Consider the following 13,755-nt stretch of genomic DNA (forward strand, 5'->3'; position numbering starts at 1 on the left):
AAGTCCCTGTGACTGATTTTGCTGGTTTTGGTGAGTTGAGCTCTGAGGCTCTGGTGCCTTAGAAGATGACACAGTACAATTGCAGCTCCCTTACACATATCTGATGACACCAGATGGGCATTGCCTTAACAGCCAGCATCAGTAATGCAGCACGGGACATGACAGACTTTTCACCAGCCCAGCTTTCTCACACATGGCAGAAAAATGAGAACAATAAAAGAAATCCTAAAATCCCACCTCTTATGAGAAGGATATGTTAGTGCAAGACATATGGAAGGCTGCCATGAGCCACCCTTGCTGTGAAGACCTCTCAAGCTAGGCAAAGGGCGTGTGCAGTCTATCCTCGGGCCAAGGCATGTCAGAGGCAGGACGAAGTCACACAGCACTACAGAAACCCTGGCCTGTCTTCAAGTTTATAAAGCAACAAAGGAGGTAGCACAGTCACAATTAGGAGAGAGAAATTATAATTAAAGCTATCCAAAATACATAGAAAACTTTTCCAAAGAAGGACATCAGTGATCTATAACTCAGGAGACAACTGGGGAGGGGGAAATGCAAGAACTGAATGACTGATTATGACCTCTCACCCAAGAGAGGCATGGCTCAGATCATCAGAAGGTATTACTTGAAGGGGATGTCAGCACAGAGGCTGATTTCATATGTAGATTGTACAAATGCTCCAAGTATGGCTGGGTAGAAGGGATCAGTTGCAGCAGTATAAGCATAATAAGCAATAACTGTGAAATAGAAGTTACATGTTCATCTGCACCCTGCCACGTTTTACACATTGGCTTTATTAGACTTGTATATCCTATTACAATGGACATCCCCCCACCTGGCTGTCAGAAACATGTAAGATTTTTATTTCTTCTAAGGCCAAAGTCACAATAGAAGGGCATGCTGTAATGTTAAATGAAACGAACTGAGAGGAATGGAAGAACAGGCAAACTCGTGCTAATGCATTTCTGGCAGAGAGGCACCCTGACAGTTGTGTGGGGATTGCCCATCTCCTCTGTATTGGAGGTAGAAGTCTGAAAGAAGAGAAATTTATCTCAAACCTGCAAGTAAATCATAACGGTAAACTAAGGCACCAATGCACAGGCCTTTTGCTGTTTTGTGCTCTTCTTCTTGATGGTAATCACCTGGAGAAAAAAATTATTTCCATTTAAAAAAGCTGTGGAGTTATTTTAAGCAGTTGTCTCTCATGGGAACACAGAGGAAAAGAACTTATAGGAGACCTACCTGTCTGGAGACACTGTCCTGATTAGTAATCAGGGATGGGTGCAAATGAAAGGCTTTGGGGACCTCCTCAGAAGTAGTGAAAGAGCAGCAAAACCTTTAGTGCCCCAACTCTTTGGCAGGCATGCCAGTAGAACAAGTAACTTACTGAGTGGCATATGAGGACACTGTAAATTAACTGCTTATGAAGTGATACTGGAACAAAATTTCCAGTTCAGACCTGTGCCTAGATTGTCTATTCAAGCCTAAAGGTATTATTTAGTCTAATTATATAAATTGTTTTGTAAAAGAGAACATGAAAAATGGTATACCAATGACTGACAGAACAGAGTATGAATGGCCATGTTGTTATGATGGATTAAGGGAGAAGGAAAGTTTATCTTGGATAAAACTTTGAGAAGAGATATCCTTCGATTTCAGGCAAATAAGAAATGATGTGAGAAAATCTGATTTCAGTATTCTTCTAAAAGCCAGTTTAAGGTTTACACACCTAATCTGGATCCCAGGGAAGTTAGCACTACAATTCCTATCCATACCCACATGCTTAGGAGCAGATCCCAGATCAGCACTGTGGAGTGTGGTAGAGGAATATATATATACACACATACACACATATATATATACATTTATATATATATATATATATATATATATATAAATGTACCAAAGAATATTTTCAGACCGCACATATTAGTTTTGCCTAGTGAATTATCCTGAGCTTGGGAAAATTGCTTTATCTCAGAAGAGTTCTTAAATACCTATCACAGAACATGTTAGTCTTCTATTAGCTGCTTTATTATGATATTTAAGGGGAGATTAGAAATGTCAATACCTGAGTTCTCCAGTGTCTCTTCTTCAATCATGTTATGTCATGTTCATACCAAGCTTGGAAGGTGCATTGCTTACTATTTCAGTTTTGGGATTAGTGCATTGAAAGCCTTTATCTCCAGCACTTTTAAAAACAGAATCTTGAAGAGTGGAGGGGTTGCTAAAAATAACTGTTTGGGCTGTCCCAAACCTCTCCCAAGAGGTTGGTTATAGCAAAGGTCTAGGTCTATATTGAGATGAACATAAATTATACACTGTATCTAGTAGTTAAAGAGGGAGAAATGCAGAAAAATATAACCCCTTGACCCATCCTTCCCCAAACAGCTAAAGTTCTCAAGAAGACATGAACCATTGTAAACACTGTTAACTTCCCTTAGACCTTTATTTGCTGGTGAAAATCCTGTCACAGAACTTGATTTTGTGCATTAAAAGAGTATACAGCAATTTGAAATCAAGTCTTGAGGGAATGTATTCATCATTGTACAAGACAATTCTCACTAGAGGTAGTCACACTCAGAGGTGTGAGACAGCTTAATTTTGAATCTGGATTCTGATACAAGGAATGAAGTGGCAAGTTGCTGTCAACAGCAAAGTGCAAAAAAATAATATATTCTCTTCCTAACTCAGGATTTCATTCTTAGTTCATAAAAGCAGTGTGGTGGGAGAGGAGTGGGAGAATGTCAGTTGTGATGTAGCATTGTTTTAAATCAATTGAACTGTGCAGCAAAGATTAAATCCACAGCCAAGGTAAAACCTATACACCTATACATAAAAACCAAAGGCAAAATTCACAACAGGGAGGTGAGAAATCAAGTTCTGGGATGATATTCCTGATGACTTGACTGTGATGGCAGTTGGCAGCATGCCACAGGCATGCCCAGACAAATGGGGAAAGATTTCTCCTGCGCAGGTGGCACTAGCACAATGGCAGCAATCTGAACTGTTGACATTTTGGAGGATGTTTCTCAGAGCACTTGAACTGGCAGCAAGTAGGCTGCCTTTTTATGAACTGCAGATCTTATTAGTAGGGAGAGGCTTGGCTTAATGCAGGGCTGGTAGAGTTTCTTCAAAGTTAGCTATATAACACATGCCACATACCAGACTATAAACACATGCATCCAGATCATTTTGAAGCTTAAAAAGATATACTCCTCCTTAGCATTCTGCATTTTTCTTTTATTCAGAAACTGCAGATGCTTCCCCCTCCTATATTTTCCATCTGTATATTTACTTGTTCTCATCTTGTGTTCACTGTCAGCATTGGTATTACACTAGTGAAGTTGGCTGTGTGTTTGTTCTTGGAATCAACGAAAGTAGTTCCATCTATTGAACATAGAAATAAAACTAAATGCTTTTCAAATCAGTCTGTCCTACTTCTGTAGTTACAAGTATAGCACAGAGAGTTGTTATCTGATGCTTTCAAACACTCAGATGCTTGCTTTGTCAATGAACTGACCCCTTTAAATATACAGCGAGTCACCCCATTAACTAAACTCAAATTTCTTGGAAGTAGTATACTCATACATCTCTCGGAGAAGTAGATTCTGTCAGCCTGCTGTCAACTCAGTATTTCACATATAGTTAAAGATATTTTAAGCATTCTTGGAAAGAAACAGTTGGGAAAAAACATTTAATAAGTGGTCCTTCAGCACAAATAATATGGAAAGCTACCGGTATGCATTTATTATTGTTTGGAATAACTTAACTTGCCAAAGGAGCTGGCAAAGAACTTGAGCAATATTTATCTTTAGGGAGTAATGCATAATAAAGCCATTCCACATTTTTCTTTGCTTGACTTTTTTTTTTTTAATTGGATGTTCAAATGTAAACTTTTCATAATATTTAGTTCTAACTTTGTATTGCTCAGGCTGAGATGCAGGTGGATACTCCTAAAAATATAACCTAATATGAACATGATACATGGTATTGAAAATATTTTGATTTTATATATTTATGAAACTGGTAATAATGGTTCATATCTGTGCTGTTGACCCAAATTTATTATTATAAAGGTCTTTGGATTCAATGGTGGGAAGAAACTACCATTACTTTTCATAACATTTTCTGTAGATTCCAGTGGAAAAACTTCACGTCTTCTCCCATGATGGATAACCACTGCTTTCAAGTATTAAAATACCAGCTGCATAGAAACCACGAATTTCTGATTACAAGTATTTTACTCTAATCCTAGGGCCGATACATAGATGTTTGGAAACAAGCACTCAAGGGTTTCAGAGAAAATATCTTGGAACCATTTTTAACTGACAAATAACAGCTCATAGATTAGAATTGTCTTCAGAAAGTAATCCAGGGTAATAAGTCTAAATTTGCAGGAGCAGAGCTGGATACAAGCCACAGAGTGAAAGAAAGGAGTTAACTTCATGGTTTATGACTAACAATGACCCACTGAAATCTAAATCCAAACATAAAATTTAAGTTCAGAGATTCAAAGTAGAGGGTTTTGTTTGGGTATACTGCTAATGTAAATAATGTTCCTGAATTATATTACTTGATAGGCTTTGACTGGAACGAGGTTTATGTTGTTCAGCCTGTTCTTATCTGGTAAGCCTCTCAGTTGGTGACAGTTGGGGACCTGAAGCTGAATAGTCAGTTTGAGGGTACTGGTGTGCTGAAGGGAATGTGCAGTGTTCACTGCTGCACTGCCTCTGGGAGGGCCCTGTAGGTCTTTTCAGTTTCATGCATATAGTATTTAGGAAGTCTCAGAAAAATGCAGTTATCTTACAAAATTTATTTTTAAGACACAGTACATTTTAACAGAGGTGAGCTCCTCTCTTAACTTAAAAGCACATTAAATACATGGGATTTATTTATGTTGCAAGTTGGACAGTTTTATCAAAACATCAGTTTAGGAAGGTAGTAAGGAAACTTCATTAGAAGGTACAGGACAGAGTTTTACTCACTAGTTTGTTCAAAATTATCAACTGGGAAATAAACAATTAGTCATGAAATGGTGTCACAACAGGTTAACAAACCTAACCAGGTACTAACAGATTAATAACACATTTGTAGTGTCCTCTGATCAAACCCCTGCATCAAAGTGATATGCCAAGTTACCGTGTACACTTAATTGTTCTCCTTCTAGAAAGAGCTGTAAAAGAGAAAACATAACATATAGTCACAATGTAGAGATACCATGGTCTAAAAATACAGTGTGGATCTGTACCAAGTTTGAGCAGTCAGCTCACTGCATTAGACTGGCTGCTTAGACTCACACCTGCATGTGTTGTCCTGTACCACCAGCACCTGAGGTTGGCCATGCCCAGTGTCACTGGAGCGTGATAATTGTTTATTTATTAAATAAAAGGGACTCTACATAATAAGGGCAATTGGCCAAAGTATTTTAGCTCTTCCAGTGATCAAAAGGTTGGAATTATTAAAGCATAAAAAGCAAGCTGTTGTTTTTCACGGGTATCAACAGAAAAATAGTTTCCTCTCTCTGGTTTGAGGTACAACTACAAATCTGTCCAAAACATACTGGTAATATTGTTTATTCTGTGCAGGCTTGTCTGTGGCAGCTTGCAGAGACCATTCACACAAAATACAATAACACACCCACCACCTTCCCTAAAGAGGAGACAGAAGAAGGTTGTCTGCATTCCTCAGTCTTTCAGTTCACAACAGAGCCAGACTGGAACCAGGTACTTAGAATTACAGAATCATAGAATGGTTTGGGTTGCAAAGGACCTTAAAGATCATCAAATTCCACCCACTCTGCCTCAGGCAGGGACACCTCTCCCTACACCAGGCTGATCAAGGTCCCATCCAACCTGGCCTCAAACACCTCCAAGGAGGAGACATCCACCACCTCCATGGGCAACATGTCCCAGTATCTCACCACCTTCACAAGAAGAAATTTTTTTGATAGTCAATCTAAATCTCCACCCTTCCATTTTAAAACCATTCCCTGTTGTCCCATCACTACCCACCCTTCTAGTAAGTCCCTCCCCAGCTTTCTTGTAGGCTGCCTTAAAGTGCTGGAAGTCCATTATAAGATCTCCCTGGAGCCTTCTCTTCTCCGGGCTGAACAAGCCCAACTCTCTCAGCCTGTCTTCATAGGAGGGGTGCTCCAGCCCTTTGATAACCCTCATGGCCCTCCTCTGCACTGTTTCCAACAGTTCCATGTCGTTCTTATGTTGGGGACTCCAGAACTGGACACAGTACTCCAGGTGCGGTCTCACAAGAGTAGAGTAGAGTAGAGTAGAGTAGAGTAGAGTAGAGTAGAGTAGAGTAGAGTAGAGTAGAGTAGAGTAGAGGGGCAGAATCACCTCCCCTATCGTGCTGACCACACACCTTTTGATGCAGCTCAGGATGTGTTTTGCCTTCTGGGCTATGAATGTGCATTGTCAGCTTGTGTCAAGCTTCTTATCCACCAGGACCCCTAAGTCCTTCTCTGTAGGACTGCTCTCTATCACATCATCTCCCAGCCTGTCTCAAGCATAAGATAAATTATAGCATCTCGAATCCAGTTTTCATCATCCATGTTTCTGCTTTCTTTAGGGCCCTCAATATGTTCTGGAGAAGTAAAGAATGTAATAACATATCCTAACAAATCTGTAACTTACTCCAGTTTGCTGACAAGGGTGATGTTTTCCTCAGTTCTTCCACAAGGGAACAAGTTCAAGTCGCAGAGAGGATTAATTGCTGTACTTAAGCATACAGAAGCAACATAATTTATCTAAAAGAATATTGGCCATCTGGCCCATCCATTACCTTTCTCTCTGACTGCCACTTCCAACAGAGAGAATATTTTTACTTTTTCTTCCTCAGTCCAGACAAAACCCTCTGAGGTTTCAGGGTTGTTTGCTGCTGCTCTGACCACAGATGGAGGGCCTTATGATCAGATCATACTGACTATAGTGGGAATACAAATGTGCTGCAGCACTGCAGGTGCATGCACATGCATATCCTGTTTGAGCAGTGTCTCAAAATGAGATGAAAAATTCTATGGGGAATGGGAAATGAGGAGAAAATTCCAGATGCATATGTATTTGTCTGGTTCCAACTGTTTTGTGAGCTTATTGGTACAGGACAGAAGGTTTTTCAATACAGAATCACCTACAAAGGAACATAAGTTTTTTAAAATGTCAAATAATTTTTCCTTAACTGACTCTGTCAGGAGATAAACTCAAGCCTTTTTTTTTTTTTTCCATATGGAAGGAGAAAGGGAAATAGAAGTCAGCAAATGCACACCAATTTGTCACTGGCAGTGAGGCCCTGACCTGGGCCCAGCACCTCTGTCCAACAGGGCATCCCTATCAATTCTAATAGACACAAAATGTTTCTCACTCAGTTGTGGGATATTGAAGGCCTGAGCATCCAAAGCACTGCTCATGTTCAGGTCATATCTTTGCCCATATAGTGGGAGTCTAGACACCGCAGTTGAAGGTAATCATGGTAAATCAAGAAGGGTCACTGGAAATCCATCTAACTCAACTCCTACAGAAAGCAAGCCACCAAAGACCCAACAAAGTTCTACAGGGAACATACAGAATATCTCAATTCTTGATCCAGACCTCAACATTTTTATTCTATTTACAAAAAAATTCTGCAAAATCTTGGAGTAGAGAATGATGAACTGGAATGTGCCAAGATAAATATGTGGTACATACCATATTCAGTGTGACAGACAATCCCAAATTCAGCAATCCTTGCCTTTAGGACCTGGGAAAATTTAGGAATTAAGAACAAATCTGACAACTATCCTAAGCATGATAATGAAACCAACCCAACTCAAGTTGCAACCTATCTCAGAAGCACTATTATCACAAACATATCCCTCCCACTGCCTCTAGGTGCAGCTTCAGAGTTCCTACACCTCTGAGTGGGAGAATCCCCTTCCTCCCACTCTGAAAAAAACATGTAAAGTGAATTTCTTCCAAAACCTATATGGATAATCTCTGGCTATTTATTTGTATATAGTACTGCATACCTGCAAATGAAGGATGAAAATTTTCTCCCCTACAAAAAACATGAGAAGATTTTTAGGAGGTACCAACTAGAAAACAAAACAAATAAATAAGCAAGCAACAAAACTCTCTGTGCTGAGTCATTAACATCTTCCATTTGCAAGTTCTTCTGTAGTTTGGGGTAGTTTACAAGCATCAGCAGAAGTTTGAAAATAAACTCCACAGTCATGCTATCTGCATACACATGATGAAAACAGAAACTGAGTGAGAAATATATGGTTTTTTCTTTGTTTTCTATCATTCAATCAATATCTAATTAAAATACAGATGCAAAAAAGCTTACTGTGGGTTAACCTAAAAACAATTAATTCCTTGTTCCTATTCTACAAGTCAGTATATTCAATTATTTATTGGTTGCTAACAACAATATAAAAAATTGTGAACATTTGCATTTTATTTGATATGCATTCTATATTACACATGAGATTTCTCTCATAGTACACACTGAGATTTCTCTCCCCCTAATTATGCATTGAGGTAGCTCTGGGAGTTATAATAAAAAACCCAAGCAGCATCCAATTAGCCCATCAAAATCAATGTTCCAGATTAAAGTAAACTTTTCATGCCTCAGGTATCATTTACAATTCTCTGCAAGAATGTACTGAAACTTCTGTCTGTTAGGATGCTTTTTCAATTCATTCTGAAAATAACAATAAACAAATGAAACTTCACCTGGCAAATAAATGAAGCTGCCAGTGAGTTTGTATGAGAACATGGTTGATTCTGCAGCCACTGGCAGAGCTTTAAAAACATAATTAATTTAATGCACAGTTTAAGAATCTTACATGAAGTTCAATCTGGCTCAGGTTAGAAGAGAGCTTTCTTAACATGAAAATTTTGTTCTTCTTTGCAAAGTGAACACACACCCCCTAATAAAGCATGAGATGAGAACAATGAGTAGTCAGTTGTGAGCAGTAGAAGAAATGGGAAAAAGAAAGAACTGGCAAAGGGAACTCACATGAGTTTCTTTCCTGTTGCACTAGTCAGTGTGAGAAAATGGTTGCATCTGGCATGCGAAACATTCTGGATATTCCTTTCTTTCAGAGGGCATTAAAAACCAAAACAAACCAGGGCACAGGCATAATATGAAAAGTACTAAGCAGTCAGCTTAACATTTTGTCACTGTCTGCTTTAGTTTCAGCAAAGTAAAAGTTCACTTGTTTATGGGAATGAAGAAACAAATGTCGAAAAACTATTATATCGTGTTAATGGCATATTTCTTGATTTATATATAGTGTCCTGGAGTAATCCTGCTTTGGAACAATCAAAACATTTCAGTTTAAAATAGATTCCAGACCAGCTTCTGCAAAGGTATTCATGTGTGAGCAACAACATCGAAGACATAGAAAATGGGCAACTATGAATTTTATTATAATATTTGCTTATTTTCTCTGGGCCCTGACTCATGCTTTTAATGAGGCAAGTATAGCCTAGCATGTTTCTGTCTCTTGATTACTTTGCAGGTACATAGCAGAGGTGGGCAGAAAACATAGTTTTCTTTTGGGAAAGAAACTGAAACACAGAAGGGAAAATGTCACTAGATAGACATACATGCAAAAAACCAACCAAAACTAAAAATGATGTCAGAAAGAAATTAAGAAATTAATTCATTGGCCTGCTCCCCCACTTTTTGACTCCTTAAATAGCAAATAATCCAAGGTTCTTGTGGGTAACTCAGCAACATATCAGACAGTGAAACCAACCCTTCTGTGTGTTGGTATGAATTGATGTGTAAACATTGATGTTCTCCAGAGTTTTTCAGAAGAAAGCAAGCCCATTAGAAAATATGTGACCCTCTCTGCTACATAGGGAACACCTTTCTTTAAGACTGTTGAAAACAAACTCAGATGAAATATAGTTTATTAACTGCTAATAAGAAAAATTCGTGGATTCATTCATCTTGATGCAAGGCATGTTTAACTCTTGACCCCAGTAATAGTTTCTTGCCTTCCAGAATATGCTGGGCAAAAAAACTGGCTGGGTGGCTGGCCCCAAAATGTTGTGGTGAATGGAGTTAAATCCACTTGGCAGCCAGTCACAAGTGGTGTTCTCCAGGTTTTGGTGTTGGGGACAGTTCTCTTTATCATCTTTATTAATGACCTGGAAGAGGGGATCAATTTCACCCTAAGTTTGCAGAGGACTAGTGTCTATTCCACATGTTGTGTTTGAATCTCTAAGTTGCATTAGACTGTTTTGTTCTCTTTTCTTAGACTGTAAACTTTAATGTTGTACATCCAGCCTTGCATTGATGCAAGGAAGGCTGTAGCTGTGGTGTACTTGGACTTCAGAAAAGCCTTTGACATGTTTTCTCACAGCATTCTGATTGAGAAACTGGCTGCCACTGGCCTGGACAGGTGGACCCTCAGCTGGGTTAAAAACTGGCTGGATGGCCAGGCCCAAAGGGTGGTGGTGAATGGAACAAAATCCAGCTGAAGGCCGGTCACAAGTGGCGTCCCCCAGGGCTCAGTCCTGGGTCCAGTCTTATTCAACATCTTTATCAATGACCTCGATGAAGGGATTGAATGCTCCCTCAGTAAGTTTGCAGATGACACTAGACTGGGAGGAAGTGTTGATCTGCCTGAGGGTAGGGAGGCTCTACAAAGACACCTGAACAGACTGGACAGATGGGCTGAGACCAATGTGATGAGGTTTAACAATGCAAAGTGTAGAGGCCTATATATGGGACATAACAACCCCATGCAGTGCTACAGGCTTGGTGGAGACTGGCTGGAGAGCTGTCAGGCAGAGAAGGACCTGGGGGTGTTGATTGACTGCTGACTGAATGAGAGCCAGCAGTGTGCTCAGGTGGCCAAGAAGGCCGATGGCATCCTGGCTTGTATCAAAACCAGTGTGGCCAGTACGTCTAGGGAGGTAATTGTGCCCCCGGACTCAGCATTGGTGAGGCCACACCTCGAGTACTGTGTCCAGTTCTGGGCTCCTCTCCATGAGAAGGACATTGAGGTCCTTGAAGGAGTACAGAGAAGGGAAACCAGTCTGGTGAAGCAGCTGGAGGGCAAATCCTACGAGGAGCGGCTGAGGGAGCTGTGGATGGAGAAGCCTGGAGAAGAGGAGGCTGAGGGGAGACCTCATCACTGCCTACAATTACCTGAAGGGAGGTTGTAGAGAGGTGAGTGATGGTCTCTTCAGCCAGGTGACAGGACAAGGGGAAATGGCATGAAGCTGCACCAGGGAAGGTTCAGATTAGATGTTACGGAAAATTTTTTTACTGAAAGAGTTGCTGGAGCCTGGAACAGGCTGCCCAGGGAGGGGGTTGAGTCAACTTCCCTGGATTTGTTTTAAAAAAGGGTAGATCAGGTAGTGAGGGATATTGTTTAGCATAGGACAGGAATGGCTGGACTTGATGATCTCAGAGGTCTTTTCCAACCTTGAGATTCTGTAGTTCTGTGATTCTTTGAATTAAGTAACTCTTTGAAACTTTCAGATAATTGAAAACTTTTGAAACTCTTTCTCATATAAAGGAGAAGGAAGTGTGTGACAGCCCCATTCTGGGCAACAGACAGTACATATTTTACACAGAGTGTAGAGAGGTAGGCCCACATTCTTCCACTGCCTGAGTGGATGTGCACCTATATTTCCACGAAGATTTTATTACAGACACCCCCCCCCTTCTCCCTCCCCACCCCCGCTGTGGTAAAACTGTCACAGAATTGGGTTACTTCCTGTTGAACTTGTTCCCATTTTCATCAGAAATTTGAATTGAGTTAAAAAAACCCCAACCAACCAAAGCCCACATCACCATTGTAAGGGCATTATTTAAAAGAAAACTCAGTTGGTGTTGAATCCATAGCAAGAGAAGATATGAGTCACATCTTTCAGAGAGGTATCGCATACTCTGGAGGCCTGGCTAACTTTCCTACAAGCAACTGGTCCCTCAGAAGTGCCTAGGTCTCTGGAAAGAGTGTTTGGTAGAGAAATAAAATATCATCTAAGCAGAATTCACTGAACAGCCCTGCTGTAAAGAATGGAGGTGAAGATTTCACAAATACCTGCCAACTACAGTGTGTAGGAGAGGTGGAATTTATCAGCACTCCCTGACAGTCCTAAATAGCTTGCATGTGTTTCAGCTGATAGTGTGGAACGTGTCCACTATTACCTTTAAGCCTTTTGCCAGAGTCAGAGCTTTCCAGGATCCTGTTCTCCATAAGATATGCAAAGGATCAACAGCTGTGAAGCCTCATGTTGACTTCTGGGTGTATGATGAGTGACACGAGTTGCTGCCTAGTTGTTCTCCATGTTGAGCCTAGTTAAATGATCTGTAACGTACACTATTGCATACTAAAGAAAGGACCTTAGGTAAGGCTGAGGAGAAAACTTGGACCAACAAATGAGAGCATTAGAGATTACGGAACTGCCCTGTTGGTGTCAAACACAGGGTTGGAGGTTCATGCCCGATCTTGTACTGCATTTAATGCATTGATGAATGATGGGTCACAAGGGAAAGAAGAGACGTTATGGTGTGCTTCACCTGACAAAGGTAATCTTTCAGAAATAATTGGTACATCTAGTAGGAACAAAATACCCAACCAGAAACACCAGAGCATAAATGATACTTTCTTATTGGCCCTCAGAGTTCAGCTCTTTCTTGATACAGAATCTGAAACACTTTATGTGCCTGCCAATAGCCTGTGTTTGTGCTGTAACTAAGATCAGTGAACCATTCAGCTAGAGCAGTTGATCTCCTTACAGCTTTCTGTTACATTTTTTCCTATTTTTAAAACCTATTTTTAAACTCAGGCAAGCTTTCGGTTCAAATTAGGTATAAAAGATAATTTACTGCTTTACATCATCAGGAAGGTAGGTAGACATCTCTTTCACAGTGCCAAGGTGGAACTCTCCTTATCTTGATGACTCTCTTCAAACATGATTGTCAGTGCTTACAGACCTGCACGCAGCAGGGACTCTGCCATCAGGTTTCAGATGCCTGGGTAACACCCTCAGTTAGAGTTGCTTAACAGCTAACACCGTGGCAAAGTCAATAGTAGTAAATTAAACAGAGGTGGTTCCCAGGCCTCTGGGAACTTATTAACCAGACAATTAAATCATTTTGGCACAGTTCTGATTATCCCCTCAGATGATGCATGGATACTGGTCAGTAGCTGCTACAGTGTCAGACCCAATACGCACACAATACAGATGTAGGTGCCATGTCCTGGAATTTAGTAATGCAGAGGGAGTCTAAACAGTTGGTGTTGATGCTAGATAAAAGTCCTATGTGCACTTAATTTATTCATATAGATAAGGGAAAAAAAAATCCCAAAGAATATAACACTGCGCTCTGCCTTATTAATTATTTTTTTTCCCATCACAATCTCATGAGGCCCAGAGCTAACCGGTCAGATATACAGTCAAGAGGGACTGCCAGTGCATTCAAAGACAGTAGTAGAATGAAAAATTACCTTGGTAAATTAAAGTAGTATGTCCTGAGCAAGGAAAATCTGATACAATGAACTTAGTTCAAATGCAAGACTTCCTTTGTCAAGAGTAACTGTAGCAGTTCAAGGTGGAGTACACTGGTCTAGGGAACCCTCTAGAAGGGTCTGAGCATTAGAACATATCGTAAATAGACATGAATCAATACTGTCATGCTCTTGTGCAAAAGGCAAACAGTGGCTCTATGAATAGGAAGACTGTAAGACTCACAAAGTACTTTTTCTTGGCCTTGCTAAAGCTCCACCTCAAA

The sequence above is a fragment of the Gallinula chloropus genome, assembly GCF_964237585.1.
Source record: "Gallinula chloropus genome assembly, chromosome: Z".
Classification (NCBI taxonomy): Eukaryota; Metazoa; Chordata; class Aves; order Gruiformes; family Rallidae; genus Gallinula; species Gallinula chloropus.